This window comes from Rhipicephalus microplus, unplaced genomic scaffold (genome assembly GCF_043290135.1).
Source record: "Rhipicephalus microplus isolate Deutch F79 unplaced genomic scaffold, USDA_Rmic scaffold_42, whole genome shotgun sequence".
In the NCBI taxonomy this organism is placed as follows: domain Eukaryota; kingdom Metazoa; phylum Arthropoda; class Arachnida; order Ixodida; family Ixodidae; genus Rhipicephalus; species Rhipicephalus microplus.
In genome coordinates this window covers 1,543,080-1,563,115 of record NW_027464615.1, presented here as the reverse complement: position 1 = coordinate 1,563,115, position 20,036 = coordinate 1,543,080, and the positions used below count along the sequence as shown (strand labels likewise).

Genomic DNA, 20,036 nt, shown 5'->3' with positions numbered 1-20,036 from the left:
CCGCATGCTTGCTCGCAAGTCCACCACGTCGCAATAGAACGACTCACATTTCACACACGCACGATTATGCACCCTAGACCCAACTCTCAGTCTTAGAATTTCTCCTGACCTTCGCTGACGAGACGCTGCTGTGCTGTGCAGATTATGGTTGGGTGTCACATTTACGAATGCGTAGGCGCTCCGCATAGGAATGGATGACACTGCTGCATGCGACCGTTGCGGCAGTGACGAAGAAACTTGGCACATTCTGTGTGAATGCCCACAATACTGCTCACAGAGACAGCACACTAGATGAACTGGCCAACCAGACTGTTTCGGATGAAAGAAGCCTGCGCTACCGAAAGGACTTTATGTCGCAGAAGAAGGCTATGAAGGCGCTCCTACGCTTCTTGCGTTCAGCCATCCTCTCGAAACGACTGTGGTCGGAACGCCGTGCATGTGTGTGCATGTGAATTTTTGCGTAATTTATTTTATATCTCTCAATCTCTATTCTCTTTTCAACCCTTATTTCTCCACCTCTGTACAGGGTAGCAAACCAGATCTTCTAGGTTAACCTTCCTGCCTTTTTCTTTTATTTATTTCTCTCTCTCTTGCCCCTCCTATGAAATGATCTAGGGGCTTTGGCTGCCCCACAAGCTCGAATGCACGGAAAGTACACAAAGCCTGGACACCAGCATTTGAGGGCCGCCCGCGGGCCACACACGCCGCCCGCTATTTCGGATTTTCTGCTGGCGGGCCACGAACGCGAACGGCGGTTCGCGTATGACGCATGCGCAGTGGCAGTGACCGCACCGCAGAGGCTCGCAGTGCGCTATTCTAAAACTCCCTATCAACAAGTCTGCGTGTATATAATTGTTAAAATCGTATAGTGAGCATGAGCGAAATCGCCCTTTCCTCTCAAAGTTTTTTATTCAGGATCTGTAGCGATGTTAAATGGCCAGCGTATGGTTGTTTGAGTAGATTAAGGCGGTAAGAACAAGTGACCTTGTGATCCACGGCGCTCCGCCTTAGAATACTCTACTATGCACCGTGCAGGCGCTGGCATATGAATGGTGTTCTATGTATATGCAACATTACCGCTGGTGGTACGGACGTCTCGAAGGAGCTTGAGCGTGGTCTCACACTCAAGCTTCTCCAGGCATGCGACCCAATACATAAAAACATTGGCTAATATTGAGTGTTGTTGAACTGACGCACAAGAAAAAACCTTCATCGTATAGAGATTGGCGCACTTTGTCTACATGATGGAAGCGCCGCAACCTGGTGCAAACGCAACCAATAGGTACATGCCCTACGCACCACATGTGCTCGCTCAAGAAGTCAGGCGGAAAGATGAAATAGCGTCAATGCCATTGCTTTTTACACAGGTGGCTTAGTGAAAGTAATATTAATTTCAGGAACAGAGTTCAGTCAACCTTTGCTGCTTCACACGGCGCTCTTGTGAAAACGTATATTCCAACTAATATGCTACTCCAAAATAGTATATCAGATAGGAAATAAGGCAAACAAACATTTCTGTTACTTGCTACGGTTTATCGGCTTGAAGCTTGCTCTGACACTGACTGTTTGACACGTGGCTTGCCTTTCCTTCGCTCCTCCTCGGTATGAATGCGCGGAGATTCGGAGCTATCGGGGGACATTTGAGGCACTACCAGACTATGCCAATACTTGCCATAAGTTGAATATATTGTAAAGACTGCTGAATTTATTCTACGACAAACAAAATTTTCCTTTTTTTCAAATCGAGCCATACGTGTACACTCTGTTTAATACTTAAAGTGGCCCTGAAACGCTGTTTTGAGTGACCATAGAATTATATCACTGGAAAAGCGTATTGTCTCACAATTTCAACGCCACAAACATTTACGAATTCGTCCAGTACAAGCGGAGTTACAACGATTTGTCACACGCTGCAATCGCATTCTCTCTTCGCTCTTCCTAACTAAAGTGCTGGAAGCTAAACAGAGGGGGGAGGGGGTGAGAGGGGCAAAATAAAAACGTCATGCATGTTTTGAGCACTTTTCTCTTTTTTTTTCTTTGAATACATGGCTTTTTTGTGGGATCACGCACACACGCGTGGACAAGTGACGGCTTTCCGCGGTGATGTCTGTAACGACCGAGTGCATCATGTTCAAATGGGCCAGTGGCTGATAGATAGATTTACTAGTGCTTTTTGGCTTTATGCGTGATTTGTCGAGAGAAAAAAAGCAATTTTGAGCCTTTGATAATTTGTTGTGAATTTCAGACCGCGTGCTGCGCTATAATATTTGGCTCGCGTGTTGTCGAGAGCCTGTACTACCGATCGGCAGCATTTTCTGACTATGCTCAAAAAGAGTGGCAGGGCCCTTCTAAGGGAAATCTTGGAACGCATGGATCGTGGCGCGGCCAGCGCTGCAGTTAAGTACCGGCTACAGCTCGCGCACGCGAAGACACTAGAAAGGCCATAGTGTTGAACCATGTCATCTACAATAGCGGCACACGAATATAGCGTTGGCCGCACCACGTGTTATGCGATCCGAGATTTCCCACCGAATCTGAAACAGACCGCACATCCACTTGCGCCACCATTGTGTTTTGAAAAATGAGCTACTTCGGCTGTAATATCTAAAAATTATCTGAAACATTACCTGAAACATCTAAAATTATGATTTTGATTGCTTCTTGCTACTTTCTTACCACGTGATTTTGTCAATATTTGATCTATATTTGCACAAATTCTGGAACCGCACTTTTCTATCTGCTTTAAAAGCAAATCTGTCACTTATTTCCAACAGATAGATCAAATGCAGCCACAGAAGTCTTGTACTACCAAAGTTCCGACAATAATTGTGCTGTTTTTTCAGTACTGTCTTCCCGTGGACGTGAGTATGAAGTAGATAACATTATTTCATTTCGTGAATGCGAAGCGTCTCTTTCTTCCTTTCTTTCTTTCTTTCTTTCTTTCTTTCTTTCTTTCTTTCTTTTTTTCTTTCTTTCTTTCTCTCTATCTATCTATCTGTTATGCATGGCTTTATATATAGGGTGATCCTGTCAGTTCCGCCACGGAGGAGTGGTGGTCATGATACTCGGCTTCTCAACCCAAGGTTGTGGGTTCAATTCCCACCAAAGTGGTCACGTTTTGATGGAGGCGACATGGCAGAGGACCGCGTGCTGTTCGATATGAGTGTATGTTAAACGACACTAGAAGGGCGAAATTGCCGGAGCCCTCCACTACAGCATCTCTCATTATAATATCTTGGTTTCGCGATGTTAAGCACCGAACGTAATATTTAAGGCGATTCTTTCAAATTGACAGTTTAGCGGCTCGTCCCTCTTTCGATGTCGAATACAGACAAAGTAAGAATAATTGAAAACTGATATGACGTGTTTGGTACGCAGTATGTCTTGTCAGAATAACCCGCGAATATGGTGGTTTTTCTTATTTCAGTTTGTTTTTTTCTTTTTTCCGCGTTAGATATGGAAAAACTAAATGCACCAATGAATTATCACGCGTTCTGAACGTTTTTTTTTTGTTTTCAAACTATATGAAAATCTTCTATTTGGTAGCGAAACTACAACCCAATAAAACCTATCAGTTCCAAAAGAATGCTTTTGTATAAGTATTTCGGGGAGCGTTTTCCCGATTAAATATTATGCGACGTCTGTAGCGCCTAAAAACGTCAAGAGTAGCCGTGACACCTGTTTTCTGACGGTCCAGTGAATACGCGGAAACGCAAAATCAGCTACACTGTCGCGTTGCGATCCTAAATATCATAGTTCTTGAAATAAACAGTCATGGTCTTTTATAAACTGAAGACACTTGAGGAAATATTGTTTTATATCAGCAAAGGTCTTGCTAGCCGGGCACAGTGGCGTCGCTATCAGTATGATTATATAGAGGCATGCTAGTACACCCGTTGACCCCGCCAAAGGCGATGTAACAACCAGGCCTCTTCCCTTATCAGCCCTTTTGTCACACACGGATGGTGAGGTATCAATCATAAAAAATGGAAATGCTTGTTGACAGCTTCTTATAAAAGATGTCGGTCTTTGGGAGCCTTCTTGGTTGGCTTAAGCAGCGACGCATTCTGGGCGAGTGTTTGAGCTGGCTAATCACCCGCTATACGCACGTGCAGTGGAACTCATTGAAGCTTTATAGTTAGTTCTACGCTGCATGGCTATTTAGGAGTTTGCTGCGAAGTTTCAGCCCTCCTATGACGTCTAATCTATTCATAATCGTTGCTATTGTCGGTTTCGTCATTTCGTCGCTTTTCTCGTTAGATTTTTGTACCTCTACAATGGCTTTCTGTATCTCAGCTAAGGATTTACCTAACGTCGCGTTATTTTGTTCGACACTTGTAGCTACAGCATTGCGTTTCATGGAGGGTGATCCCTCTAATCGTCCATCTTGCTGTCCAGGATTTCATTTATTTCTTTCGAGCCCACATTTGGAGTGGTAGTTACCTGACTTGCTAGATTATTTTAGGGGCAAAGCTCCTTAAATGAGCACGGACATCAAATTTACTCATGCCAGATTTTCGCATCAGCAAGCAGCTATAGACCACGTAGCAGCGATTTGCGACCTAAAACGTCACTGGGAGATGAATGACTATCACTTTTATTGATTTATATCCCTGGTATTAGGCACTCTTCAAAACGGCCGGAAATCCCGTCATTTCCAGCACTGGTAGCAACAGCAGTAGCGACCTCGCAGTCACCTCCAGATCATGCCACAGCTGATCACTTCTCCACAGAAAAGAGTGACGTCAGGCTCAGCTGCTCCGCAAACATTTCGTCTGCTATTCGGACACATTCAGTCATGCCTTGTCAACTGCATTGTGGTCATCGCCGTGCAAAGTGTCGACTCTGGTTCAATACGATAGTCTGGAGCTTGAAATACCCGTGATTCATGACGTCGCGAATTATTTTTGCTTCGGTCGACCTTTCACAGAACAGTGATTCCGAAATGAACGCTGTTCTAAGCAGCACTGCAGAGGTGCCCGAGGATGCACGCTTCAGCCATGTTCGCTCGTGTGTCTCAGTTAGCTATAGTGGCATGTTTTCGCGTGCCAAGCATTCAGGTATACGCAGAGTGGTCAATGCAATATAGCTATTGCGAATGAGCACCAATGGAAAAATGGAATACGTTTCCTGTTTGCCAGGTTCTTTTTTGCGCCTCCAGATAGCTCCACCTATCCAGCCTTTCGCGGTTAAACGGTATTACCACTTTTACGTGGACGCAAAGTTTAAAGATGAACTAAAATTCTTAGCAATGATATTTGACTACACGCTCTTCCACTTTTGATAGTGTATGATCATGTTGATATGTTACACGTATGTGATGTGGAAAGACACCCTCATTGCGCCTTTTCCGTGCTTCAAACTAGACGACTCCAACTCACCTGCAACTGACAACGATTCTCCGACAAGCTGACCGACAAGCATTGTTTAATCATGCTCTTTTATTTCGCTTTTCTTTTAAAGGTCGTTTTTATCTTGATAATTTCATGCAATCATTCAAACCAGTGCTACGAAGATCCAGTGCAGAAACCAGTGCCTTTCTGAGCTTGGGCACCAGTCGGCGCCACGGTAGGAACACTCGGATCGTACATGTCATCACTACTAGGGCATCGTCACTCAGAATGGAATTTGTGGAATGTATCACACCGAACACGTAGCACTAGTGTCGATGTCGCAGGGCAGTCTATTTTCCGTTTTTTCTTCTTAACTTTTCTACTCTGTTTGACATCAATATAAAATAATTTCAACGCGACGGATGCCGTTCAAATATGGCCAAGAAGACCTATGCATACCAAGCGATTGAATGATGGGCACATCTGGATCTTAAAATTTGATGCCAGTGCTCCTTTGAGGCGTGGGTCTGTCCATCCGCCATCGTTGTCGTACGTAGCCACCGGGGTGCGAGATGGGAGATGGCGGTACTTGGAGAGTTAACTAGATGGACGCACGGACCGATGCATGGATAGACGGACAGACAGACTAGCAGACGGACGGGTGGATGAATGAACTCGTGGAGCGGGTATGTGCCCCAGGGGATGCGAGATGCAAGGTGGCGGTACTTGGAGTATTCACTAGATAGACGCACGGGCAGACGGAGAGGCAGACTAGAAGACGGACGGACATGTGGATGGATGCGTGGATGTACGAACAAATGAACGCATGGACAGACGCATGTATGAACGCACGAATGGTCGCACGGACGAATAGAAGCATGGACGGGCTGGTGGACGCTTCGCCCCACTCATCATCATTCACTCTGTAAATATGCTCTGATTTTTCCTCTGTCCGGATTTTCAAGTCGTTCGCAGGCTGTGCACTCCCCTCCAATGCAACAAAAGCGCCACAATCCATACTAACTTTTCAACCACGTTTTTCAAACTTTCAAAATTTAACTCATGGTCGCGCCTGCAATGACGCGCGCTAATAAGGCGTTCATAATGAATACTTTTAACAGTAGTAATTATAAAAACAAAAAGTCAGTTTTGCAACAGTGTTCAAAAAGCAAAGATAGACTGGACACCACGTTTGTGCAGAAAGCGCACGCTGTTGCGGAGTTGGCAGAATGTAGATCATTTGGTTAGGCTGAAGAGGATACCAGAGCATTAACCATGCTGGTAAACTGAAGCATCGCGTGCGTGCAACAATACAGAGGCATAGCACATGTAGACATTACTTTAATGTCACTCCTTCCGCAATAGTAAGCAGGGCATAGCCTATATATTCAGCACATTCATAGAAACTTCATAAGACAGAAGTGTAACTGTAAAAACCGATTTTAGAAACCTCAAACTGGCTGCAGAAAATCTACAAGTTAAATCAGAAAACTTTAATTTACCACGCACTGTCTAAATACATTTATATACAAGAGCAAAAGAAAGGGCCCATTGGAAAGGCTTAAGAGAACTAGGCCTAGCACTCGCCACCCCTGCAGTTTAACAAGAATAGACATAGCGCTTAACAGAGACACAACGCCAGACCCAACTTTCACCAAGAGAGAGATAGAAAATGGAGAGGAAAGGCAAGGAGGTTAACCAAGCTTTGGCTCAGTTGGCTACACAAGGTACACTTGAGGTAGGGGAAACTAAGAATTGTGAAGAAAAAAAGATAGAGAAAAAGAAAAAGAGTAAGAAAGAGATGGATGAAAAGTCAGCTTAGTACTAAACAGCATGGTTTCACGCTGTTGGTTCACAAGAGGTCGGGAACTACCGTGGTCCTGAAGAAGCGTGATAGAGCTTTAGTGGCCTTGTGCATATGCGATACCATCAGCCAAGGTCTCAGGATCTTTTCTGTCAATCGTCTTGAGTCCAGATGGTGGAGCTTGGCTTCCATATCACGGCGCTGAGTATGGTATGATAAGCAGTGGCATAGAATGTGCTCAAGTGTCTCCGCTACACAGCAAAGTTTCATCGCGTTGTCAGAGCCCTGATTAATCAAATACCGCGATCGAACTTTGGGTCAATGGAATATCGCGACGCCTTAGAGAAACCCTGCGTATTCTATTGTAGAAGCATGTTACTTCGTTAGCGCTGCGGACGTCGGTCGTCTCTTGGTCTCCCGCCACATTCGTGAGTGTCATCGCGGCCCTCGCGTGGCAGCTCGCTAACCTCCTCGATGCCTCCTACTCAGACGTCTCTCACGCCCATATCTTTGCCTGCTCCATAATCAGCTCCCATCACGCTGCTTAGTGACTGCGTCGGCTCACAGATCGAGGCAGCCCCTACTCCGCAGACAGCGGTGATGTTAAATCCATCGAACACCTCCTGTTACACTGTCCTGCCGGCAACGCCAGCAAAAACTTTATGTTCATGTTCTTCTCGCTACTTGGTCACGCCGGGTCACCTCTACGCACCTGGTCTTCCCTGCTGGCAACCGTGAGCAATTTAAACAAATTCTACTAACGCAGCTCAAAGTTCTTGATTGCAGCAAGCTACAAGGTCAATTTTGAATTCTTAGATTTAAAGCAGCTCTTTGTCTAGCCTGTGTAACGCTGTCCGTCCATGCCTCCTTGCCAACGCGTCGTACAGCAATCCCCTCGCTGCAGGTGTTAAGAAGGTGCCAAGTAGGTGAAGCCGTCCTTCGTAGTGCATGGGGATCTTACTCTCGTCCTCGCCTGCCACGCGCCCCGCCGCGGTGGTCTAGTGGCTAAGGTACTCGGCTGCTGACCCGCAGGGCGCGGGTTCGAATCCCGGCTGCGGCGGCTGCATTTCCGATGGAGGCGGAAATGTTGTAGGCCCGTGTGCTCAGATTTGGGTGCACGTTAAAGAACCCCAGGTGGTCTAAATTTCCGGAGCCCTCCACTACGGCGTCTCTCATAATCATATAGTGGTTTTGGGACGTTAAACCCCACATATCAATCAATCAATCGCCTGCCACGCGCTCGCCGCGTCTCACCTGTCCCCCGCTTCACTTTCTCTACTGCTCTCAACGTTCGAGTGAACACTCTTTCGGCTTGTTTATCTGCGATGAATAGGACGCCGGAATGCGAAGCTTCTTCGCCCGCCGAAACATGCGCCGAAGCAAGTTGGCCTAACCCAGAGGTCGCGTACGTTGAGAGGGTTAGCAGAGCCGATTGTGTTCACGAATGGCGCCATCGCACCTGCATCACCGTCAAGGCACGGGCAACGGCAACTGAACGCAAGCGTCGGCAGTGGAAGACCAACGAAACCGACAAGGTGCGACTCAAGCACGCTGAGCGCGTTCGATGATAGGAACAGCGTGTGGGTAACACCAAAGAGACACGAACTAAAGAAGCGGAGCGTGGGCCTCTTGAGCGCGTCGGCAACACCAACGTGATTCCAGCGAAGGAAGCCGAGCGGAAGTGCCGACAGCGGAAAGCCGACGCTGGCGAATCCTCAACGTCGTACGCGACGTCATCGGGAACGTCTCAGCGTGGACTTCACCGATCACAAATCCATAGTAGTCAAGGTGATATGTGCGCCTGCTACGGTCTAGTGCCTATGTTCATTCTAAAGAAACGACAAGACCTGCGCCAGCCACAGCTTTCAACGAATTCTCTAGCACTCACCGCAGCACCCGCGTTAGCGCCGTTCAACCCATGACGCCACCCATGCGCAACGCTGCTGCTTTGCATCCCGTCAAGGTCCCCTTCAGGAAGAGGTTAATTTCGTAAAATGAGGACTCCCCTACACAATGGAAAAACGCATAGTAACAAAAGTATCTCATGCGGAACAACTAACGAAAACCACTAGATGGAATACACTGCTCAAGCTAGGAATGAATACTACTATCAATACGGAGAAAAGAGGATGACCCTGATGAAACTTCGTGAGAAACTTCTATTATCTAATGTACCCAAGTGCATTCATTGAGGTTGCAACAAGGGTACATGCACAAGCAGAGCAGAGAAAATGATCCAAAGCTATGGGTATCTTTGAAGTTATCTTTGTAGATGTGGCTGAAATAGCTACGCCGACTTGTTCGTGGACCATAACCAAAAGCTCATTACCAGCGTGTCAGTTAAGGCCAAACTTTTGAAGACAGAAGAGTAAGTAGTCATTTAACTGGCATTGGTCTCCCTGAGCACTCAGTACATCGTTAGCGATTCACAGGCAGCCATGTGAAATTACGCCAACGGCCAGATCTACCCGTAGGCGCGGCAAATGATGAGTGTTAACAAAGCAATATCTGCTGATGCGGAGTAGAACAACCGGCAACTGCTCTGGTTCCGAGCGCATACAGCTCCAGGCATTCTCCCAATCAACCTCCATGAGGTAGCAAACTGCGAAGCTCGAGGTATTACTCCCCGAGATGAGCAAGGCGTGGCTTCTATCGGAAAGGGGAATGTGGGGGATGAGATCTGGAGACAATAAAACTGATTAACAAGGTTTAGCCATGAAACAAAATTTTATCAAATACAGAGACAAATTCATCCTCACACTAACCTTAACAGAGCTGAGTCCGTTCCTTAAAGCTGATTAAAGCCAGAAAAATAGCTGAATCCTGTGCAAGCAAAGGCTTTCTACCCTTCCATATGCGCAAGCGATTCATGCAAGCTATGCAAGGTTGCAAAAGCCATCCTTCGCCACATGCTGTCAAAATGTGCAATGTATAAAGAACACACCATGGTTTCTCGAGAAGATCTGCGCGTGTGGTGTTTGGCCGTACGGCACAGTTCTAAACTTATGAACCAATTTTTGGCCGTCCACCAAGCCATAAAGGCAGCGCTGAAAGAATAGCTCCAAGCGGTAATCTAGGCGGCCACAGGCACAAGCCTATCATTCACCGAATGTTAAAGATATAAAGTGAGTTTTAGATGAAGCAACCCGTGCTTACCGCCCGAAAGGAGCACAACATGTTGCTCCCAACAAATTTTCAGCTTCTTGGCGGCTGCGTGAACTGCCATGCTTTCACACACTGTCTACGAAACACTGCAGTGAAGTCGTGCTGCCCATGACATCTTCAAGGACACGGTCACAGACCATTCAGCGCTTGCTCCACGCTGAATGGGGACCGATCCATCGGCAAAAACTTTCAGATCACGGGCGTACGTTTCTTCGATGTATTTAGGCACTAATGTATTTAGGCACTTCTGCATCGGGTGTGAAGCACTTGCTGTGTGCAATCGGCTGTCACACTCTCACGTGACAAAGGTGGCGCTTGTCCATAATAATCTCAATTCAACCTCACCGACGCATATCAATAAAGTTGACTGTTGGACTAGTTGGTGCTTTGACATAGATACCTTTGTGAGAGTGCAACTTAACACAACACACCGGGAGAGATCGACGCAGACAGGCGCAAACTACCAACTGCATTTACTCAAAGAAGATGCAAACCTTTATACTTCAGCACCCTTTGCAAAGGCACAGCCACTACAACCAAGAAAATTTAAACCAGGCGAGAAATAAACTCGAATTCAGCGTTGTACAGTGCCTTCTTCTTTAATGAAAAAAAGCTTCTAGCGTTTCACGAGCCATTTAATCTCTGCTTCCACCTATAGACTTTTTCCACGGAGAATTTGCAGTTCACAATGCGGGAAAGCCAAGCAGTGTTCCCCAAGGTGACTTCTTCCTTGAATATTAAAATTTCATTCATGTTCTCAGACTCGGCCATTGAGGCGGCGCCCTCTCTGGCGCATGCAGACTTATGCTCTGTGGTTGTGAATCGAGTGACACTTACGACAAGCACAAATAATAGAGGGTGAAAGTGCTACTAAAAAGTGCTTCAGTAGCAGACCAACTTCGCGCTGTCCAGGAGGCCGCGAGGCAGCGGAGAGCTTCGGGCTCTCTGTGCCGACGTGGGAGATGCTCTCTACACCTGGCGTTTAGCCGAGTGTCCGTCAAGACCCCTTTCGGGTAATGAAGTTTCATCACCTCCATCCACAGAGTGAATGATGTTGAGTAGGGCGAAGATAGGGAGATTCTTATCGGTAAACCCCGGATCTCCGTCTATCTGTCTGTCTATTTATACGTCCGGGCGTCTGTTTGTCTGCTCGTGCGTCCGTCTGTACATCTGTGCATTCGTCTGTCTGTCTGTCCGTCCATCGTCTTTCTGTCTGTCTGTTCATCCATCTATCCGTCTGCCTGTGTCTGTCTGTTTGCACGTCTGTCTGTCTGTCTGTCTGTCTGTCTGTCTGTCTGTCTGTCTGTATATCAGCGTGTTCACACTAGGGCGCCTGCTTGGTGAGTCATAGAACTAGGAGGTCACGTACTACGACAGAAAAACAAACACGTAAATACCCACGGCTTTAAGAGCTTTGACCCTAAAAATGCCGTTCGCATATTCCCACGGTGGCAACTCGAGTGAATGTGTCGCAGACTGGTAGGGGCAGCGCGTGAATGTTGTGTAATAGGCTATGGTTTAAAGAATGCCTAATTGGTATTTTGACTTTTTTATTCTTATTTATTGTATGACAAAGGAGCGTTGCCTTCAACGTCAAGCGAAAGCCAAGGAAAGACGCCATTCACTGTATCTCTGACGCGTGATCCAATGCATACCTATACAGGGTGACCAGTGAACGGTTGTGCAGCATGAGCAGTCATTTTCAGGGGCAAACCTTCTAATGCCGTGGGTTTGTCCATGCCCGTCTTTTTTACCGGTTCACAACTGCATAGTTAAATGACAGACAGACAGACAGACAGACAGACAGACAGACAGACAGACAGACAGACAGACAGACAGACAGACAGACAGACAGACAGAAGCACGAACCTATGGCAGACGGATAGACTCACACATGAACAGACGGAGGAAGAACGGACGGACGCCTGGGTTGCTGAAAGGACTCACGGACGAATGGATGGATGGACTCACGGACGGACGGACGAAAGCGGGGAGGCAAAGACAGACGGTTCCACGGTTGGACACAAGGACAGAGGCATGAGCACACGGACGGGCAGACTGACGGACGCATGGATAAATGGACGGATAAACGGAAGCAAAAAAAATGGCAGCATATCCACGAAGTGAATGATGAATAGTGGGGCGAAGCATCCGTCTGTCCATTCGTTCTTGCTTCCGTCCATCCATGCGTGCATCTGTGTGGCCGCCCATTTGTCCATCCGCTCGCCGTACATGCGTCTGTTCGTGCGTCCGTACGTCCATCTGTGCATTCGTCCCTGCTTTCGTCCATGCATCCGCTCCTGCGTCCGTCCATGTGTCCATCCGTCCGTGCTGCCATCCGTCCGTCCTTCAAAGCATCTGTCTGTGTGTCCGTTCGTCCACCTATTCAACACTCTAAGTACCACCATCTCGCATATTTTCATCATATATTCCTCATTTAGAAGCACCACCATCCAGCGGACATTCCATGGACTGAACGAGAGAAGGCACACGCACACTTTCTTACCGCTTGCTCCTCGTGTCTACTTACTGCCCGCCGTTAACCACTTCGAGTTCATGGTATATACTAGTTCACTGTATTCATGGCACTGCGGCCCAACGCTCGCTAAACCTTTCTAAAACCTAAGAGGTTACGCCAAGCGAGTATAACGTAGCAACCCTTTCTTGTTTTCTGTGCATTGTTGAACAATCAAAAATTCGTAGCGTGCGCTTTAAATAAAAGCCGAATTCTTCTGCCTCTCGTTCCCCCTTAGCAGCCATTGGCATGTACATTGAGCACTATATTTTATTGCTTAACAACGCACAGAAAAAAATTTCTCACAGGCATCACCTTGGAGGTCAAAGTGTTATACTTGTTAGACACTACTACAACGGCTGCAAGGGACAAACAGGTGTCGCTATAAGAAGCTTCGCCCCTAAAACGAACGAATGGGCGAGTGCTTCACCCCCCTTATCGTCATTCGCTCTTAAATATGCTGTATTTTTTTTTACTAGCAGACGCTGCCAGCGTCAGCCTTGCGAGTAGAGAAAAAGGGGAGCGGAGTGACAGTTTTGCGGGTGTCTTCCTTAGATGGCGCCACCGCCGACGCCTAGTTACAAGATCATGCTACTAAGAAATGCTGTGCATTTAAAAAACTACGCTTAGCGTGAAGCAGTGTCATAGCCTGCTGTGACAAAATTTCGACTGAGTACAAAGCTCTCTTAACTGTCTGCTTCACTTTGTATATACGAAATTTCGAGTTACAGCATTAGAGCACGAAGCATGTGTTCGATGTGCATTATTGCGATAGAAAGTATATGGACACTCTCGGCTGTATTCTTCCGACCTCGTCGGCGTCGCTGTCACTCACCGTATATGTATTCGTATCTATATATATGAAAACGCAAAAAAATGATCCAGAAAAGGACTCCGCTGCGCGGAATCGAACGTGACTTCTGAATTGTGAGTGCGAAGCAATAACTGCTGAACTATGAAGGAGCACCTCGTTCATCATTCTAACGGCAAGCTATGTCTATCTACCAATTACGGCTGGTGGCAGGCCTCTTGGGGGAAGTATTATGTTTACAGCATTACTAGCAAGGTGGCGCAATGAGTGCGCGTCGCCACATCATCACGACGCGGTAGCGCGTGCTCTCATCTCTTACGCATACTTTGCCCCGTGGAGAGGTGGCAGGGTGGACGCTCACGCCTACGCTTATATCACGGTGGGGACAATCCTACGTCTTCGCTAGCCTTGGTCTTTCACCGGAACCATTCTGTTGTAGTTACAGGGCCCAAGAAGGTTACTGCAATCTTTGCACAGTCTTCGTTTGCCAAAAGAGGGCGCTTTTCAGACACAGCGAAATAATAACAGAGACGCTTATTCGAGTATGTTTCGCGTGTAATTTGTGCGTGAGAAACGCGGGGAACGTTTCGATCTGATCGCAATCCTGCGCGTAACCGTCAAATCTGTTGCTATCGTGCAGCAAAGCTGTGAATCTTATTTTTTGTATTACCACACGTGCTTACTAATTTTTATTTTAATAGACGAATTTCATCGATATTGATAGTTACTGGCACATGTATCTATGTTTATACAAAACTTTCGAATGTGCCAAACTCTTGCCTCCAGATTAGGTGCAGGCTGGCGGCTGCATTTCCGGTGGAGGCGGAAATGCTGTAGGCCCAAGTGGTCAAATTTAGGTGCACGTGAAAGAACCCCAGGTGGTCGAAATTTCCGGAGCCCTCCACTACGGCGTCTCTCCTAATGATATGGTGGCTTTGGGACGTTAAAACCCACATATCAATCAAGGCTAGGTGCAGGCCATGTGAAACTGAATTTAAACTACTATATTTAGTGCGAGTTTTAGCGATAACGCTAGGAGGTTCCATAAGGCATGCTTAAAAAATGTTGCAGTTCACTGATGTTAAAATTACCGGCGTGACGATGAAAGTCTATACTTGCTGCTCTTGGTGGACGTAGCATGTTGCTTCGTTTACTGATCAGAAGTTAACCCGATAAATTATTTTATCATTATCGGTGGGGATTTGTTTTTGTTTTCACTTTCAAAACATGCAACTTCGATAATTGCATGACATGCCTATCCATGAAACGGCTGGTCTCAGTCACGTGATGCGCCACCTACATCATCATGACATGTGAAAAGTGGATATGTGCCATTGTTGTTAACTCTTTTAGACAGATATGAGAGAACACATACATTAGAAATTTGAACACGGTACCGTTGATGAGCACGAGTTGCAGAAAAGCTGGTGGCAGCGTCAGAGGCATTGTCGGGGAGCGCAAAGTCACGATGGACGAAAAGATCTCAGTTTTCAATAAGAGCCGGCATCGAGCACATGAAGCCCTCGTCGCAGCAAAGTTCTGTTCAAGGGAGCCACGCCCGCCTTTTAAATTGCTCCTAAAAGGAACCTGTGTAGGCATCAGGTTGGTGCCACGTGAACTGTTGTAGCGGCACTGTTTTTATGCGTTTATAAGACTCTCTTACACACATGTACTCTTATGGCTCAGTTGAATATCTAAGTGCTGTTTGGCTGCACACGTGTGTGTTAACGACAGATTTTTAGGACACTCTCATTATCGTCACGTGCTCTTCGATTTGGTAAACTTATGGGTGTGCCCCAACATGAGCGATGAAGTTGCGTGGGACGATAAGATCCCCTTTAGGGGATTGTGAGTAGACTGTGACAACTTCACAGTCTGCTCGCAACTACTTTCACGAAGGTGCCAAACGACTTCATGCCGCTTGGCTGTAAACAAGACAAGTCCGCACAGGGAGGTACTCAGTGACTCGTTCGCAATAAATCAACTCGCACGCACCCTGTTGTGCCGCATTTTTTATTGATTATTTCCTGCCTTCATGACATGTCTATTTTTTTCAGCTATGTTGTATCCATCATACGACATTCGAATAAAGGACTCATATATCAAAACTCGTTCTGCAATTGAAAGCGAATGTTGGCAAAAATTCGTGAACGTGTCGTCAGGGAGAAAAATAACACGGTTATACGACAAGAGATGTCGGTATGTAGTAGATGATAAATATCCGAACCCACTCACCGAGAGCAACACCTCCAAAACAATCAAAATGTAATCGACACAGTCGCTTCATAAATCTGATTGATTAAAGCTTACTACCCTTCTCATTATTGTATTTCTGCACACTTTTAGCACATGTTCACGAAGCATAATCCTTGTGAACACGAACACAATGCACGTTAACGCGATAGATGTAAAGAGTTTGTTTCGCCGAAAATCTGATGTCGGCGTCACTGGTTGTGAGTGAAAAGTCTCGTGTGTGACTGAGAAATCGAGAAAGCTGGGATAAAAAAACGTAATAAGACTTTTCTGGTATGAGTGAGCGTCGAACCCAGACCATTCACGCGGCAAACAGGTGGAATACTACAAAGCTACCCGTGTGCTTGGAATTGCAGTTAAAATACCTTCCTCTGCTTATAAACGCACCAGAAGTAACATTCATGCTTTACGAATACACGTGCCCTACATACCGGCTTCACAATACAAGGTGTAATATCGAAGTATTATTGCGTGGCAAGAGCGTAGATTGCCATCGGACGTCAGACGATGTCATTATTATTACGGCTTTGTGGTTTACAGCCTACCTTCTTAAAGAGAAATACGGCTGGTACCATAAGTGGAAGCAAAACAAAACCAATGATTGTTACCTAAGTGATTGCAAAAAGCCCGCAGCAAAACAGTATTTGTGTTGCGGGCGTGGAAAGACGAGTACTACTCCGGACTGATCCCACACGTGGCGCGCGATTCCAAGAGAACCTAGCGAATCCTGAACGAGGCTTTTTTCTACCTGTCTCTCAAGCAGCACTTTTTTGCCGATAATATAACGGCAAGGACAGTTGAAGGCTTCAACACATATTTAACCTATATAGGTGCTGATCTCGTAAGCGTACTTCAAGCACCACAACCTGCAGGCGCACTCCATAGCTCTTATCGCTACATCCACTGTAATGCATGACATAAATCTGCGCGAAATAATTACTGCCATCAAGAACAAATCACTGGAAAGACTGCAGGATCTTGGGTGATAACGGTGAGGATAACCAAGGAAAATATCGGTACAGTGGGTACCACCTTATTCCGCTTATTCAACCTTTCATGACATACGCGAACCTATCCATCGATGGTAAAACTGCTAAAGTGATTCCTATCTTCAAAGATGAAGGTAAATCTCACCTACATGATATCGCCAAATATCTATTCATAGTCCCTTTCGTGTCCTCCTCCTCAACGCTAAATTTCAAGGACTTCTTGCTAAACGTACGCCATAGATTCTGACGACGCCTACTCATGCCTACGTGGATACTAATTAATAAATCTTGACTAAATGGACATCTAAATGGTGTGCAGACTAAACGTACTGTTTCAAAATATTTTGAAGAGCCATTCGCCCCGAAATATTAAAATACAGTTTGAAATCCGTGACGCCGCGCGCGGTGATTATAGCGCGAAACTCTAAAATGGAACTTTGAAGTTGACTTTCTCTACTATCAATAAAGTACTAGTTCCCAAAGAATGCTTTTTCAATCTAATACCGAATCAGCGTTTCACGTTAGTATCTCTTTAAGAATTAAGCAATCACTAAGCCCGGCCCTACTCGAGCACGACACCTCAAAACCAGGCCTAGTCCTCAATCCTGAGCATCAGCCCAGACGCAGCCCGGGCTCGCCGTGAAACTTACTTTACCTGGCCTGGCCGCGAGTTTACAAAGGCGAGCAGGTAGCACCCCCCCCCCCCCCCCACAAAGCACTGCGCCAGGCGGCCTCACGTGGCTCTCGGAAGCTGCGCGCTCATTCGTTCGTGCGTAATTTTGTCAGCAAACATGGCTGCGCCCGTGACAATGCTGTAGGGTTCGTGTGTCGGGCGCGGGCACAGCTGATGCAGACGCTGCGGCCAAGGCGAGAACAAAGTTGACGCTCGCACGCGTACTGGCGAACCGTTCTACGATGATTGGAAAGACGGCACTATTAAGTACTTGGTGCTACCAAATTGCTACAGAAACGCTGTGCGCACGGCTGTGTCGACGCTGCCGAAGGACTCGTCGCTTCATTTGCAACGATTGCCGAAAGCATTGAAGTCGGCGCAGATACGCAGTGAGAAATTGAAAATGACGGTGTAAATAGTTCATGTTTGGACTATATAACAATTATTGGAACTCGGCAAGCCTTTGTTGTAGCTCAAAGAGGCAGTGTCGCAGCACTTGAGTGCCTACGTCGCGCGCGTCACTCGATCGGCCACACAATATAGGCTCAGCGTGCACTCATTCTGGCATATTTTAGACTACTCGTAGTAAATTCCACCACTACTTATAATGATAGCGATGCGAAGTAAGATGCACGAATATCTGTAGCAGCTGCTCGATAGACCAGCAAACGAATATCTTCCTAGTGTCACTCAATCAACACGCCAAGTAATTCCGTTCACATGAGGAGCGAGAGGCCACGCTATAATTAGAAAAAAAAGGACGTGGTGACAACGCATTCCTTTTAGGCTAAACACATTTTGAAATCTACTGTATGTTGTGCTTATAAAGAGCCCGACTCACTCGCTGGACTTCGTACCAGCCGGTTGTGCCCCCGCGATCTCCGACGACAGCTCAGTTCTGGCTGACTGGCTCACCCTACTCCGTCTCCTGGCGCCAACAAAAGCTCTCGCTGAGTCGTGCCCCGTCCTCTGACTTCTACGACCGTGTCCCTCTTTTCTATCTTTTTCTTATTTCCGAATGTGGCTGTCCCTGCGCCTCTTTTTCTTCCTGCTCCTCTCTCCAGCTCTATACCTTTATTCCTATCCTTTTAATCTCTCCTTACCCCCATCCCTAGTGAGCTACTGTTGAGGTGTCCTCCCTCTGAGAGACAGTTACGGGGCTCACTTTTATCTTCTTTTCATATAAGAATCACTACCCCCTCCCCCCACCCCAAAGCCAGCGTAATTTTCGCTCACTTCACCGCGACGCATACATGTGCATTGGTGAAGCGTTGACAGCATGACCATTGTCATACTACACAACGCGCGCATGCAAGGAGTTTGCAAGTAGTGAATTTCAAAAGTGAATTCAAAGCAAATCCAATTGTGGTATAACCAAATAGAACACTCAAACGAACCAATTACTCTTCTGATTGTTTTCAAATAGTAACGAAACCTTTTTTTAAAATAATCCTAGAACTCCATGAGAGTTGCCCCGCCGTGGTGGTCTTGTAGCTAAGGCACTCGGCCGCTGACACGCAGGCTGCGGCATCGAATCCCGGCTGCGGCGGCTGCATTTCCGATGGAGGAGGAAATGCTGCAGGCCTGTATCTGAGATTTGGGTGCACGTTAAAGCACCCCAGGTGGTTGAAATTTCCTTAGCCCTCCACTACGCCGTCTCCCATATTCATATGATGGTTTTGGGAAGTTAAACCCCGCATATCAATCAATCAATCAATCAATCAATCAATGCATGGGCGTTTATTTGCAATAAGTATTCTCGAACTGTCACCAAATGATACTACAGGTATAAAAGCTGTGATAAGCTTGTATACAGCAGCGACCGTAGCCTTCGAAATACTTTTCAACTGTGTGTCGATATACTACAGTGACTACATCATTCAAGCTGAAACTTTGTTGCCAGCTTTTAAGTAAAATTGTGCCATGAAATCTAAACAATTTTGAACCGAACACCATGCATTCAGCTAAATATTTATTGGAACGGGCAAACTTATCACAACATACACTCTGACACAGAGAGCATGTAAAAATCAAGTGTTGAAAGTTGTATCAATAAGAACAATTTTCGTGAACCGAAGACTTGCAAGTGTTTTTTATGTGTGAAGCTGAATGCCCTCATAGCCCCTAACTTCATAATGAAAACAAAAAAGGATTATTGTGATGCAGTTCCACCACAATAAAAACAGAGTGAAAGTGCAGTTTGCATCAAAAATAAGAACAATTTTCGTGAACCGAAGACTTGCAAGTGTTTTTTATGTGTGAAGCTGAATGCCCTCATAGCCCCTAACTTCACAATGAAAACAAAAAAGGAATAATGCGATGCAGTTCCACCACAATAAAAACAGAGTGAAAGTGCAGTTTGCATCAAAAATGATTTATCTCGTGATAGTTATAGCATCAATAGTGTTGCGAATACTTGGGCTGCATTATTTCGGTAACTCAGAAATTACAAGAATGAAATAAACATTCAGCTGATTCCATGTTTTGCTGCTT

The 20,036-nt window shown here is 46.2% G+C and overlaps 1 long non-coding RNA gene across 1 annotated transcript in view; it reads left to right on the top strand.

Annotated features, from left to right (window-relative positions):
- Nucleotides 1–15,949, top strand: part of LOC119167986 (uncharacterized) — a 94,251-nt gene extending 78,302 nt beyond the window's left edge. Inside the window, exons 4-5 of the long non-coding RNA XR_012889225.1 lie at nt 2,775–2,861; nt 15,686–15,949. This is a non-coding gene — a long non-coding RNA (uncharacterized LOC119167986). The remainder of the gene's footprint in view (nt 1–2,774; nt 2,862–15,685) is intronic.
- The last annotated feature ends 4,087 nt before the right edge of the window (nt 15,950–20,036 follow it).